The sequence below is a fragment of the Coregonus lavaretus genome (assembly GCF_964263955.1).
Source record: "Coregonus lavaretus genome assembly, contig: HAP1_SCAFFOLD_494, whole genome shotgun sequence".
In the NCBI taxonomy this organism is placed as follows: Eukaryota; Metazoa; Chordata; class Actinopteri; order Salmoniformes; family Salmonidae; genus Coregonus; species Coregonus lavaretus.
In genome coordinates this window covers 1,372-16,418 of record NW_028156337.1, presented here as the reverse complement: position 1 = coordinate 16,418, position 15,047 = coordinate 1,372, and positions in this window count along the sequence as shown.

The following is a 15,047-nucleotide window of genomic DNA, read 5'->3' as shown; positions in this document are numbered from 1 at the left end:
GCTTTCTGTGTCATTGAACCTTACTATTGTTGATAAAACAAGTTTACTGGAGAACGGAGACCAAGTAGAGACTTTTGGACAAGGTGGATAATTGTATAATATAAGGCAGTTTATTCAGAGGTAAAGATATCTGGAATCGCGTGCACGGACCCGTTCGTCAAACTCGTAGGGAGTTTATCAGAAGAGCCCCTAAACATTGTGTGCTGACATTTTATACAATAAAATGAAGTAGGTTGAATCTAGTAGTTCTGATCTTCTGATTGGTCCTGATGAGTTGGGCGAGGTCACCTCCAGGCTAGTGTCACTGTTGCATTGGCTCTGAGTCGGGTTCTCTGTCTTCAGATGTTCAGCCTAAGAGAAGAGGATTTGTGTGTGTGTGTGTGTGTTTGTTATCAGTGTGTGTGTGTGTGTGTGTGTGTGTGTGTGTGTGTTTGTTATCAGTGATGATGTGTGTGTGTGTGTGTGTTTATCAGTGATGATGTGTGTGTGTGTGTGTGTGTGTGTGTGTGTGTGTGTGTGTGTGTGTGGTGTGTGTGTGTGTGTGTCCTCAGGGCAAGAACTCGTGAGTTGGAAGAACTGAGAGACCTATGGCGTGGGTGTTATCCTTAGCCACCTGCTGACAAGGCTGACAAGATAGGACTCTTGTTCATTGTATTGAATACAAAGGCCCAACACAAAATGGGTCATGCACAAGATTTTAGTCAGACCAAGCTATAACATTATATATTTACTACGACAGTACATTCAACCAAAAGCTAATATAACAAAGGCATCAGAGATTATTTATAATCTGTCACAGAAACTGGAATCCATCTCCCCAGATCAGTCAATAAATGCTTCTGGTATTGACTTATATGCTGCCCCTGTCTTCATGTTGTTGCTGGACATATCTTTTTTAAAATGTGTGTAGGTCACCTAAATCATCAGAAAAATTGCCCCTCCTGAGAATTTTTTCAGGAGCCGCCACTGGCGTCAAGTGCTTTTCTCCGGGCCACATGAGCTTTGACTGTAGTGAGGCTGGGCAGCGACAGAACCCTGGATGTGGACAGACTGGCAGGTCTCAGGAAAACTAGAAAGCCTCCGTTCTGAGGAGGGCAATGTGGGGCATTCTTATTTTTCCTCCACTGATGATGATATCCAATCTGTTTATTCTTACTTTTGTGAGTCAGTACCCAAGAACAACACAGTCATTTTTCAGAACACAATGAGAATTAATCAGAAAGACAGTTTGTTTTACACCACTGTGCTAGTACAGGATAAAGTTGAGCTGAAGGGGATGTTAGATAGTGGGTCCATGGCTACTACTCTGCGCGCAGATATTGTACCTCGGTTGAGGGAGGCAGGAGTGGTAGAGGGGAACTTTCTAGCTCCTTCAGACATTATCCTGGTGGATTGTGGTGGGAACAAACTAGCCCAGTGGGCATGTGTGACTTAAAAATGCAACTTTATGGCTTCTGTTATGTAGTCCCAGTGCTTATTGTTGATGGGCAGGTTGATGAACTCATTGTGGGAACTAATGTGTTGAAGTCTCTGATTAGACAGTGAGTTTCTATGTGCTCACGCAGGTGCCCGAGAGCTGTGGCTGCACCAAGGGCTAAGCTATTGTGTGTTGTCTCTTCGTGTACAGGTATGTCATTTATTTTGTCAGAATTATGTTGTATATCATTTTACTTGTATTGTATAGTGTGTTGTTAGGCACGGAATGTGTGCATGCAGCACCTGTTCTCTTTTGCCTGACCTTCAACTAGCAAGGTGCCCGAGAGCTGTGGCTGCACCAAGAGCTAACATATTGTGTGTTGTCTCTTCGTGTGCAGGTCGAATAAAAATTATCCAACCATCAGAATTCCAGTTGTGGCAGTGTCCTAATTACGTGACCTGCCGACTGGTCAGCTCAAGCCGACCGCCGGAGCTGTGCATGTGGATGAGGTGCACGACCTGCGCATGTGAATTTGTTGATGGCTTACTGTAAGTGAATATATACTGTAAACAGTGAAAGTGAATGTAGCATATTCATTAGATACAGGTATTCGTGCTTATTTGTATGTTTTGGATGAATTTGTTTATTGCATTAATTTTTTGGGGTATTTAAATGCACTAAATTACATTGTATTTTAGTGCTCTGTTGAGCCATGGAAGATTCTCAAATCCATAAGACGTGTTATGCTGGGGATTTTAGTGTGGGTAGAGGGAGGGGTGTCCTTCCATTTACACCAATTGTACAGTCAGCTCCTGGGAGTAGAGCGTTTGCTAGTCCTGAGTTTGCAAGCACTGGGAGGGGTAGGCTGTTTGTTCCACCTGACCAGGGTATCCCACCTCTGTCTTTTGAAGTACCATCATCCACAGTACTCGGTGATAATGGGATGCCTCCGAGTCAGCTTAGTGACCTTATTAAGCAGATTGGTTCAGAGATAGGAGAATCTATCAGAGCGAGTTTACTGCAGCCTGGGGTTTCAAGTCTTTCTCCTGCCCGTCCCCCTCACCAACCCCAGCAGTTTCCCCTGCCTGAGCAGTGTGGGTCAACCTTTATTGATGCGTCCAAGCTGAATCTGGTTGTGAAGTCAGATGTTAGTGCTCCACCTCTTTTTAGGGGTGATGGCTCAGATAAGTACTCTGTCCTGGAGTGGGAGGAGTTAATGGAAGTCTACCTAGAGAAGAGGGGTTACACTGGGTCTGGGAATGTTGGGGAGGTGATGTCTAGGCTCATGGGGAGGGCACGGGATGTGACCAAAGTCTGGAAGCGTAACAACCTTGTTGTCACAGATGTTAAGGCGGTGTTCAGTGTTTTCAAGCAACACTTTGGGGATACTGTCTGCTCAGGTATGCCATTAGCTGATTTCTATTCAATCAAACCATAAGCTAATGAGGGTCCAATAGATTTCTGGATTAGGCTTAACAAAGCTGCAGAGGCAGCCGAACAGTACCTTGTGAGTGAGGGCAGGACCTTACCCAATCAGTGCTCAGAGTTGGCAGTCATGTTTGTACGCAACTGTCCTGATAAAGAGTTGGCCCAAGTGTTCAAGAGCAAACCCATTCGTGACTGGACAGCCAGTGAGGTACAGGATCGGTTGGATGAACTGTTAAGGGAACGTAAAGCATGTAGAACACAACTTTCACAGCAGGTTGCTGCTGTTTTTGACTGCCCTCAGGAGGGAGTGGGTCCTGTGAAAAGACCTAATGTGTCATCTTTTTCTCAATGTGGCCGTGAACCAGACCTGGCACCATCTGTATCTGAGGGTGGGACATTAAAGAAAGTTTTGACTTTGTTAGAGAAGGCTCTGGTCAGCAATACTCAGTCTGTGAGTGGCGCAGTGGTCTAAGGCACTACATCGCAGTGCTAGCTGTGCCACTAGAGATCCTGGTTCGAATCCAGGCTCTGTCGTAGCCGGCCGCGACCGGGAGACCCATGGGGCGGCGCACAATTGGACCAGCGTCGCCTAGGGTAGTGGAGGGAATGGCCGGCTCAGTTCGTAGAGCATGGTGTTTGCAACGCCAGGGTTGTGGGTTTGATTCCCACGGGGGGTATGAAAAAATTTAATAACGTATGCACTAACTGTAAGTCGCTCTGGATAAGAGCGTCTGCTAAATGAGGGCAATGTGGGGCATTCTTATTTTTCCTCCACTGATGATGATATCCAATCTGTTTATTCTTACTTTTGTGAGTCAGTACCCAAGAACAACACAGTCATTTTTCAGAACACAATCAGAATGACAGTTTGTTTTACACCACTGTGCTAGTACAGGATAAAGTTGAGCTGAAGGGGATGTTAGATAGTGGGTCCATGGCTACTACTCTGCGCGCAGATATTGTACCTCGGTTGAGGGAGGCAGGAGTGGTAGAGGGGAACTTTCTAGCTCCTTCAGACATCATCCTGGTGGGTTGTGGTGGGAACAAACTAGCCCAGTGGGCATGTGTGACTTAAAAATTCAACTTTATGGCTTCTGTTATGTAGTCCCAGTGCTTATTGTTGATGGGCAGGTTGATGAACTCATTGTGGGAACTAATGTGTTGAAGTCTCTGATTAGACAGTTCAAATCAAATGACAGCTACTGGCGGGTGGCGGGTGGCGGGTACACCAGGTTCCTCTAGCCAGTGTGATGTCAAATCTGGAGAGATGGAGAGGAGACTCCATCCCAGATAAAGTGGGCACCATTAAGTTGAAGATAGCAGTAACGCTCCAACCCATGAGTGAGCATCTGGTGTGGGGCCGCCTACCGCCAAAGACAAAACTCTCTGTGGGCAGTACTGTTGTTGTCGAGCCCAGCACGTCTCGTTGTGTGAATCGACACATACTAGTGGGGAGAGTAGTTACGCCTCTGTGGGGGGATGGATGGCTCCCTGTGAAGATTGTGAATCCAACAACATCGGCAGTTACCCTGAGACGAAATGCTAAAGTGGCGGATGTGTACCCTTGCATTGCATTGGAGTATTTTAATGATGTCAAGCAGCAAGCAGCTCATCAGAATGTGGCAAAGGCTCAATGTGACAGATCACATGGCAGTCTGACAGCTAAGAGTTCAGTTGGTGGCAGTGTAGATAATGGCAACAGTACACTGAGGAATCTTGGACTTCAAGGCCTGTCTGTTGAGGAGTGTCCAGTTTCACAGTTCTGGAAAGATAAACTTGTCAACTTAATTGGGAAGTATGACACAGTGTTCTCTAGACATAGCCTAGATTGTGGCGAGGCAAAGGAGTTCTGCCTTCGCATACGGCTGACTGATGACCGCCCATTTCGATGACCTTATCGTAGGCTGTCTCCAGCTCATTACCAAAAACTCAGGGAAACACTGGATGATATGGAGGAAAAGGAAATCGTCAGAAAATCCAGCAGCGAGTATGCCTCACCATTGGTGCTGGTATGGAAAAAGAATGGGGACTTGCGCCTATGTACTGACTTCAGGTGGTTAAATGCCCGCACAGTAAAGGATGCTCATCCCCTGCCTCATCAGGCTGATGTACTGGCCGCGCTGGGAGGTAATGCCTTCTTCAGCACAATGGATTTGACGTCAGGGTATTACAACGTGCCACTGCATGAAGAGGACAAGAAATACACTGCCTTTTCCTCCCCTTTAGGTCTGCACGAGTACAATCGGTTACCTCAGGGCCTCTGCAACAGCCCGGCTACTTTTATGAGAATGATGCTGACCATCTTTGGTGACCAAAACGTTCTAAGTCTCCTTTGTTACTTGGATGATCTGATGGTTTTTGCTAAGACGGAGGAAGAGAGTCTGCAGAGACTTGAGATGGTTTTTCAGCGGTTGCAGGCGCACAACCTTAAACTGTCTCCGTCTAAGTGCAAGTTTCTGAGGAGGTCTGTAAAGTTTTTGGGCCACATCATTTCTCAGGAGGGTGTAGCCACTGACCCTGCTAAAGTTCAAACCATTTTGAATGTGACTGAGAGTGAAGCTGAGAGTGAAGCTGATGGTGTCACACCGTCTCCTATCAAAATAGGTTCTTTCCTTGGTATGGTAGTATACTATTAGCACTACATTGAGAATTGTTCCATGGTTGCTAGGCCATTGTTTCAGCTAACTACAGGTCAGAAGAAGCCTAGGAGAGGCAAGGGTAGGAAGAGGCCTGGTCCCCCTCGCAGGCTCACTGCTGCAGACTGGACTGCCGAATGTCGACTCGCTTTTGAAGCTTTGAAATCAGCACTAGTTGACCAGGCACTGCTGGTTCATCCAGATTTTTCTCAGCCATTTCTACTTTCCGTGGATGCATCTACTAGTGTTTTGGGAGCTGTACTATCACAAGTGCAAGATGGGAAGGACATAGCCAGGCCGATAGCTTTTGCTAGTAAATCTCTTAATCATGCACAATCCAAGTATCCTGCTCACCGGCTGGAATTTCTAGCCATGAAATGGGCCATTCATGATAAATTCAGCCATTGGCTGCGAGGGCATAAGTTTACTGTGTGGACCGACAACGATCCACTCAAATATATTCTTACAAAGCCGAGACGATGCATGCGAGCAGAGATGGGTTGCAAAGCTGGCACCCTTTGAGTGGCGCAGTGGTCTAAGGCACTGCATCGCAGTGCTAGCTGTGCCACTAGAGATTCTGGTTCGAATCAAAGGCTCTGTCGTAGCCGGCTGCGACCGGGAGACCCATGGGGCGCCGCACAATTGGCCCAGCGTTGTCCAGGGTAGGGGAGGGAATGGCCGGCAGGGATGTTGCTCAGTTGGTAGAGCATGGCGTTTGCAACGCCAGGGTTGTGGGTTCGATTCCCACGGGGGGCCAGTATGAAAAATAAAAATGATGTATGCACTCACTAACTGTAAGTCGCTCTGGATAAGAGTGTCTGCTAAATGACTAAAAATGTAAAATAAAAATGATATCCAGTACATACAGTGGGGAGAACAAGTATTTGATACACTGCCGATTTTGCAGGTTTTCCTACTTACAAAGCATGTAGAGGTCTGTAATTTTTATCATACATACACTTCAACTGTGAGAGACGGAATGTAAAACAAAAATCCAGAAAATCACATTGTATGATTTTTAAGTAATTAATTTGCATTTTATTGCATGACATAAGTATTTGATACATCAGAAAAGCAGAACTTATTATTTGGTACAGAAACCTTTGTTTGCAATTACAGAGATCATACGTTTCCTGTAGGTCTTGACCAGGTTTGCACACACTGCAGCAGGGATTTTGACCCACTCCTCCATACAGACCTTCTCCAGATCCTTCAGGTTTCGGGGCTGAGATCCCCAAAGCCTACAAGAATTCTGATAGTGAAACTCCACTCAGCTGGGATGGTGCTGTGCCTGATGTTGTTAACTTGGTTGAAGATGCTTTGTCAGTCTGGTCTGTGACAATCTACCAGGATTCTGATCAGTCGTCTGACACTACTAGTGTTGAGTCGGAAATTGAAAGTGTGCTGGCTCCGGATATGCTGATCTGTAGTACTCCCCAACCTGAGGTTAGACCTTTGAGCACGGTTGGTGCTGTCCGTAACATTCCTGCTAGGTTTTTGGGTGAGGGTGTTCGGACTAGACTAGGTAGATTTATTAATCCAGTGAATAGGCTAATCCAAACTATGTCTACACAGGAAATGAAACAATTCTTGGTTTCTCAGTGACGGTAGGATATTGCCTACCTTTTCTTTGTTGTGTGTATGTGGTAATCTAAGTGGGTCTTAGAGTGATTTGTGGGTTTGTCTAATATTTTTGACAATTCATGTAACTTTGTGTGTAGTTCATCAGCATAAAATGTATTTGGCATTTTTTGTATAGGGTTGAATAAGGGATTAGCTACCTCTTATTTTTCCTAATCCTTCACGGGATAGCTTTCCAGCTGATCGACCATTTGTGGGTCTAGAATTAAGGGACTACACTGGGTTACTCTGTCGCCCTGTGGGTGTGGAATGTTTTTTTTCTTTCTTTGCTTTGTTACCTTCGAGGTTATGTGTTTTGTTTTGTGTTTATAATATAGTGTAAAACAGTAGGGGTGAATGTAGTAGTGTGATGTTGTTCCCCTAGATTATGCACCAAATTGCACACAAGGACAGTTCAACTAGGCCAGGTCAAGAGGGGATGTTAATAAGTTAATAATAATAATAATAATAATAATATTAATTCAATGTGGTTTTTATTTAATTACAGCTGCATAGCTAATGTAATTTTTTGGTGTACAAACATTTTTATATATCTATATTGTAAATACACCTAATTGTAAAAGTTGTGTATATTTTGGTTTGGTCCATCGCGGGTTATCTGTATTTATGTACCCTCTTATTGTTCTCTTTTGCCTGTCCTTCAACTAGCAAGGTATGTTGTCCTTGGCGCCGTAATTTGTCAATATAAAACTGTGGTAAAGTTACACAAAGTGCTGTTACGCAACTATAGGTTTTGTTACAATGTGGACAATATAAAGATTTATGTTAACAACTTTCACCAAGCTCGCTAATTTGGGTACCTATTGTAACTCGGGAGTATTTGGGTCAGTGTTTGAGTGAGTTTCTATGTGCTCACGCAGGTGCCCGAGAGCTGTGGCTGCACCAAGGGCTAACCTATTGTGTGTTGTCTCTTCGTGTACAGGTATGTCATTTATTTTGTCAGAATTATGTTGAATATCATTTTACTTGTATTGTATAGTGTGTTGTTAGGCACTGAATGTGTTTATGCAGCACCTGTTCTCTTTTGCCTGACCTTCAACTAGCAAGGTGCCCGAGAGCTGTGGCTGCACCAAGGGCTAACATCATTTTTTTGTCTCTTCGTGTGCAGGTCGAATAAAAATTATCCAACCATCAGAATTCCAGTTGTGGCAGTGTCCTAATTAAAAGTACACAACGCAGAACGAACCACGCTGCATATGCATAATGATGTAGTAAACAACATCGCTCTGCGTGGGAACTTTTGGTGGGGGGGAAGTAGACTTTATAAGTCTCCATGGTGGGTAAAGACCATCACTTCGTTGTCTTGTTGGGAATAGTAATAATTTGTGACAGTACGCATTGTATTAGTCTAACGGTTGTTTTTAATTTAGTTTCTCACATTAAACAGACATTTGAGAAGGATTTGAGAAGCGAATTGCTTGCAGTTGTACCTATGACACACAGACACACTAAAGCTGTACAGTGTAGTTAGAAAAGTCAATTTACATTATTTGCAGATGTGTTCCCTTTTATTTACAAATCGAAAAATGTAACATTTGAAATGAATGTGGCAGAACAGTTAAGCATAGAGTTCCTGTGGGAGTCTTCTCCTTCAGTCTTTTTGCCTCCTATGCCTCGTTTCCTATTAGATGGGATTTTCCCAATGCCAAGTTCACCTGAGACAGCCGCTATCCAGTGTCATGTGTTGCTGAATTACAGATCTCGCTATCCCAATGTCGCTGCTGTCCATGGTGCTGAAATATCCAATCTCGGCTATTTGCATACATAGGACCATCCACACTTGACACCACACACACAAGTTAATGCTAATATCACACACACTTTTGAACATTGCACAACCTGCAACAAGACACTGAAACAGCACTTAATTTCAAGTTTGTTTGTTTCTGAATAAAGATGCGAAGAATGAAATCAATGTGTGGAAGGAGATTGGACAATGTATAGGCATTCCCTATAGCTATATTTGACTGGAGCATGATCAGATTGCTTTGTTTCAGCCAGAATGGAAATTTGGTCTGAGAAACTATGCCCATTATAGCATGACTATTTCAGACAGAATTCACTTAATATTGTCTGTAAAAATATAAATAAGGCAATGTTTATATGACCCCCTTTCAAACATTCACATATTTATCATTTTCTTGCAGATATACAGTACATTCAGAAAGTATTCATACCCCTTAACTTATTCCACATGTTGTTTTCTTACAGCCTGAATTCAAAATGGATTCAATTATAATATTTTCTCTCACGCAGCTACATACAATACCCCATAATGACAAAGTGAAAACACGTTTTTGAAATTTTTGCAAATGTATTGGAAATGAAATACAGAAATATCTCATTTATATAAGTATTCACACCCCTGAGTCGATTAAAGCTGTGTCTTTCTGGGTAAGTCTCCAAGAGCTTTGCACAACTGGATTGTAAAATATATGCAATATACATTATATAGACAGCCATTTTTTTTTTTTGCCATAAGTTTTCAAGCCAAATTAAGTCAAAACTGTAACTAAGCCACTCAGGAACATTCAATGTCATCTTGGTAAGCAACTCCAGTGAATATTTGGCCTTGTGTTTTAGGTTATTGTCCTGCTGAAGAGGGAATTTGTCTCCCAGTGTCTGTTGGAAAGCAGACTGAACCAGGTTTTCCTCTAGGATTCTGACTGTACTTAGCTCTATTCTGTTTCTTTTTATCCTAAAAAAGTCTCTAGTCCTTGCCAATGACATGCATACCCATAACATGATGCAGCCACCACCATGCTTGGAAATATGAAGAGTGGTACTCAGTGATGTGTTGTGTTGGATTTGCCCCAAACATTACACTTTGTATTCAGGACATAAAGTTAATTTCTTTGCCACATTATTTGCAGTTTTACTTTAGTGCCTTATTGCAAACACAATGCATGTAAGGTTTCCTTCTTTTACATTTACATTTTAGTCATTTAGCAGACGCTCTTATCCAGAGCGACTTACAGTTAGTGAGTGCATACTCTGTCAATTAGGTTAGTATTGTGGAGTAACTACAATGTTGATGATTCATCCTCAGTTTTCTCCTATCAAAGCCATTAAACTTTCTAACTGTTTTAAAGCCACCATTGGCCTCATGGTGAAATCCCTGATAGTTTTCCTTCCTCTCCTGCAGCTGAGTTAGGAAGGACGCCTGTATTTTTGTAGTGACTGGGTGTATTAATACACCATCCAAAGCGTAATTAATACCTTCACCATGCTCAAAGGAATATTCAATGTCTGCTTTAATTGTACCCATCTACCAAAAGGTGCCCTACTTTGCGAGGCATTGGAAAACCTCCCTGGTCTTTGTGGTTGAATCTATGTTTCAAATTCACTGCTGGACTGAGGGACCTTATAGATAATTGTATGTGTGGGGTACAGAGATTATGTAGTCATTTGAAAATCACTATTATTGCACACATAGTGAGTCCATCTAACTGATTATGTGACTTGTTAAGCACATTTTTACTCCTGAGATTATTTAGGCTTGCCATAACAAAGGGGTTGAAAACTAATTGATTAGATTACTAGATACTAGACTCTGTCAATATGTTTTTGGAAGTGGCTCTGCATTTCTTGCATACACATCATATTTATGTAAGGATTATGACGACCTTCTAAAAGGACAAAGCTGTTCATGTGTGTTCCCTTGTCTCCACTGTCACCACATCCCTCGATGTGTGCAAACAGAGCATCTATATCAGGGATGGGCAACTCCAGTCCTCGGGACCTGATTGGTGTTACACTTGTTCCCCAGCCCCAGCTAACACATTTGACTCTAATAATCAATTACTCATGGGCTTCAGTTTAGAATGCAATAAGTTTAATCAGCTGTGTTTGCTAGGGATGGGGAAAAAGTGTGACACCACTCCGACCCCCAAGGACTGGAATTGTCCATGCCTGATCTATATGGTAGGACCAGTACCAGATTAATATGGAGGCGAAAGAAACGCACACCTATTTAGGCGAGATGCTGGCTATCGGAGTAGAACACTTGAAAAAGAAAAGGAGAGCCGCACACTCTAGGAGCTCAGATGCAATAATTTAATAACTTAATAACCAACGTCAGGATACCCTGATGAAGACAGCTTGTCTGTCGAAACTTTGGTTATTAGGTTATTAAATTATTGCATCTGAGCTCCTAGAGTGTGCGGAAAAAGTGTGACACCACTCCGGCCCCCAAGGACAGGAATTGTCCATCCCTGATCTATATGGTAGGAACTGTACCAGACCTGAATGAATGTGTCTGTTTTGAATATTCACGGAGACAGAATGATGTGGTTGATAGCAGAGACGTCATGCCCAAAGGGGGCACAGGGTCACCTGCCCCCTCAGATTTGTGATGTTTAAATTTGTCTTGTTATTTTTTCTCTGTCATACTACTAACCATGAAGTTGGCTTTAGCTAGCCCAGATAGGATCCCATTCTCCCAACCTAATAACTACACTGAACAAAAATATTAACGCAATATGTAAAGTGTTGGTCCCATGTTTCATGAGCTGAAATAAAAGCGTGAAATATTTTGTTCGCACAAAAAGCTTATTTTTCTCAAATTGTGTGCACAAATTTGTTTTCATCCCTGTAAGCGAGCATTTCTCCTTTGCCAAGATAATCCATCCACCTGACAAATATGGCATATCAAGAAGCTGATTAAACAGCATGATAATTACACAGGTGCACCTTGTGCTGAGGATAATAAAATGCCACTCTAAAATGTGCAGTTTTGTCACACAACACAATGCACAGATGTTTCAAGTTTTGAGGCAGCGTGCAATTGGCTTACGGACTGCAGGAATGTCCACCAGAGCTGTTAACAGATATGTTTATGTTAATTTCTCAACCATAAGCCAAGGCGGCTTTAGAGAATTTGGCAGTACTTCTAACTGGCCTCACGACTTCAGACCACTTGTAAAGCAGCGTATGGGCGAGCTGTTGGCTGATGTCAACGTTGTGAATGCTCCATGGTGGCAGTGGGGTTATGGTATGGGCAGGCATAAGCTACAGACAATGAACACAATTGCATTTATCGATGACAATTTGAATGCACAGATATACCGTGGGATAGTGTACGTGCACAAAGTGAGTTTGTAACATGTATATCATTCTTACTTGTTGTTCTTTATATTTACTACCATTGCCTATTGTAAGTTGCCTCTCTGTGTTTTACTGTGTTGTGTAATACTCCGCAGGTAGCATTATGCCATTAATACAGCCCTTCCTTTGTTAATAGCGTTGTTGCTCTACTTGTGCTATCAGTTATTGTGCATATTCATTACCCCTGTTATCTGTCCATTACAGGACCACTATCATTCCACTACCTTTCCATGTCCATTTCATCCGTGTGTGTCAATAAAGTATCCTTGAATGTAACTCTGAGGTTGCCTTATTCCCCTCTTACCGGGGGAGGTGAAAGCGCAACCTGGTCTCAGAACATTTCGTATTATTCTGTATGTACAAAGCTGTGATCAAGGCAAAGGGTGGCTACTTTGAAGAATCTCACATCTCAAACATATTTTGATATGTGTAACACGTTTTTGGTTACTACATGATGCCATATGTGTTATTTAATAGTTTTGATGTCTTCACTATTATTCTACAATGTAGAAAATACACAAGACACAGAGGAGGAGAAACTATCCAACACCCTGGGAGAGAGAACGAGTGACCTCAGTCGAACTCACAGCCAGAAAGATGGGTTAGATACAGGAGAGGAGGAGGTTACCCCGGATGCCATCACCCCTGCTCCTGTGAGCAAGGAATGAGAGGGGAAGCTTTCTAATCAGGCCAACGGGCAGGCGGAGCGAGAGGTCATAGTGATAGTGATTCACACCCAGAGAGAGACAGACAACCCATACAACCTCTTGGCTGAGATTAACCACACAGAGGTAGAGGCAGAGGGCCTTCAGGGCAAGCCAGTCAGCCTGCCTGCTCTGATCCTCAAGTCAATTGTATTTAAATTCATATTCATTAAAGATTTTTAGTCAAGACTTGAAAAGTGCCATTTATTTCAAATGATAATTATTCAGTGTCTGCAACCCTCAAGAACCAGGGTGAGTCTGGGTCGCCCTTTAACTGGGCAAACACAACTTGCATATCGTCATAGACTAGACCGAAACGTTAATCTTTTAACCTTGCTTAAATAAAACAATGCATTTTTAATAGTGAGCAAGAGTTTTCTATGATGATTAAAGTTTTTTTGTCGCGCCCTCCACTTTTTTGTCAAATAATACATCTAAAAAAAATGTAATAAGTTAATTATTAAAAGCATTAAAATTGCGATTGGGATGTTTCCCACTTATTTATACAACCTACTCCACAAAGTTTAGAGAAATGTTCTGAAATTAATTAAGAATTAAACAGAAGAAAATCAGAATTGAAGGCAACTATAATGCAAAGAATTTAATGGTCTATGGTTCAATCCTGTTTCTGGTCTAATGAATAATTAATATTGTTCCTCCTCTTCCTTGTGGCAAGCGCAGCAGCACACTGCCCTCCAAAGCCTGCAAAAAAAACGCTGGACTGCCCCTTTCCTCGCCCTGCATGGAACATCCAGGGTCACGTCCTTGGTGACGTGTGGGGTGACGTCCAGGGTGACCACAGCAACATCCTCTGGAAAGGGACAAAAGCAGGACAGAATGTAAATAAATGCAAACCGTAGGTTCTAAACACTGGCCAGTTGAATGGGATCTTTTATTTCAGCTCATGAAACATGGGACCAACACTTGACATGTTATCATGATGAACGGCACCTGTCAGAGTGCTTTCTATAAGTCTTACTCACCTGCTTGGATGTCAGATGGCAGAGTGGCGTAGACGGCCACCATGAGAGGCTTTTCTTCAGGTGTGACGTCCACAACCTCCAAGAGTGAAGAAGCAGGGTATGCATCTGTGTTAGGGGTGAGGTCCACAAGCTCCAGGTGGGAAGAAGCAGGATCTGCCTCTGTGTTTGGGGTGATGTCCACAACCTCTAGGTGGGAAGAAACCGGGTCTGCATCTGTGTTAGGGGTGATGTCCACAAACTCCAGGTGGGAAGAAGCAGGATCTGCCTCTGTGTTTGGGGTGATGTCCACAACCTCCAGGTGGGAAGATGCCAGGTGTGCCTCTTTGTTAGAATTGATGTCCGCAATCTCTAGGTGGGAAGAAGCCGGGTCTGCCTCTGTGTTTGGGGTGATGTCCACAAGCTCCAGGTGGGAAGAAGCCGGGTCTGTCTCTGTGTTAGGGGTGGTTTCCACAACCTCCTGATAGGAAGAAGCCGGGTCTAACTCTGTGTTAGGGGTGATGACCACAAACTTCAGGTGGGTAGAAGCCGTCTCAGCCTCTGTGTTAGGGGTGATGTCCACAAGCTCCTTGTGGGAAGAAGCCAGGTGTGCCTCTTTGTTAGGGGTGATGTCCACAACCTCCAGGTGGGAAGAAGCAAGGTGTGCCTCTTTGTTAGGGGTGATGTCCACAACCTCCAGGTGAGAAGAAGCCGGGTCTGCCTCTGTGTTAGGGGTGATGTCCACAACCTCCAGGTGGGAAGATGCTGGGTCTGCCTCTGAGTTATGGGTGATGTCAACAACCATACGGTGGGAAGAAGCAGGGTCTGACTCTGTGTTAGGGGTGATGTCCACAAACTTCAGGTGGGTAGAAGCCGTCTCAGCCTCTGTGTTAGGGGTGACGTTCACAACCTCCATGTGGGAAGAAGCCAGGTGTGCCTCTTTGTTAGGGTTGATGACCGCAATCTCTAGGTGGGAAGAACCCGGGTCTGCCTCTGTGTTTGGGGTGATGTCCACAAGCTCCTGATGGGAAGAAGCCAGGTGTGCCTCTGTGTTAGGGGTGATGTCCTCAACTTCCAGGTGGTAAGATACTGGGTCTGCCTCTGTGCTACGGGTTTTGTCAGCAACCTCCAGGTGGGAAGAAGCCAGGTGTGCCTC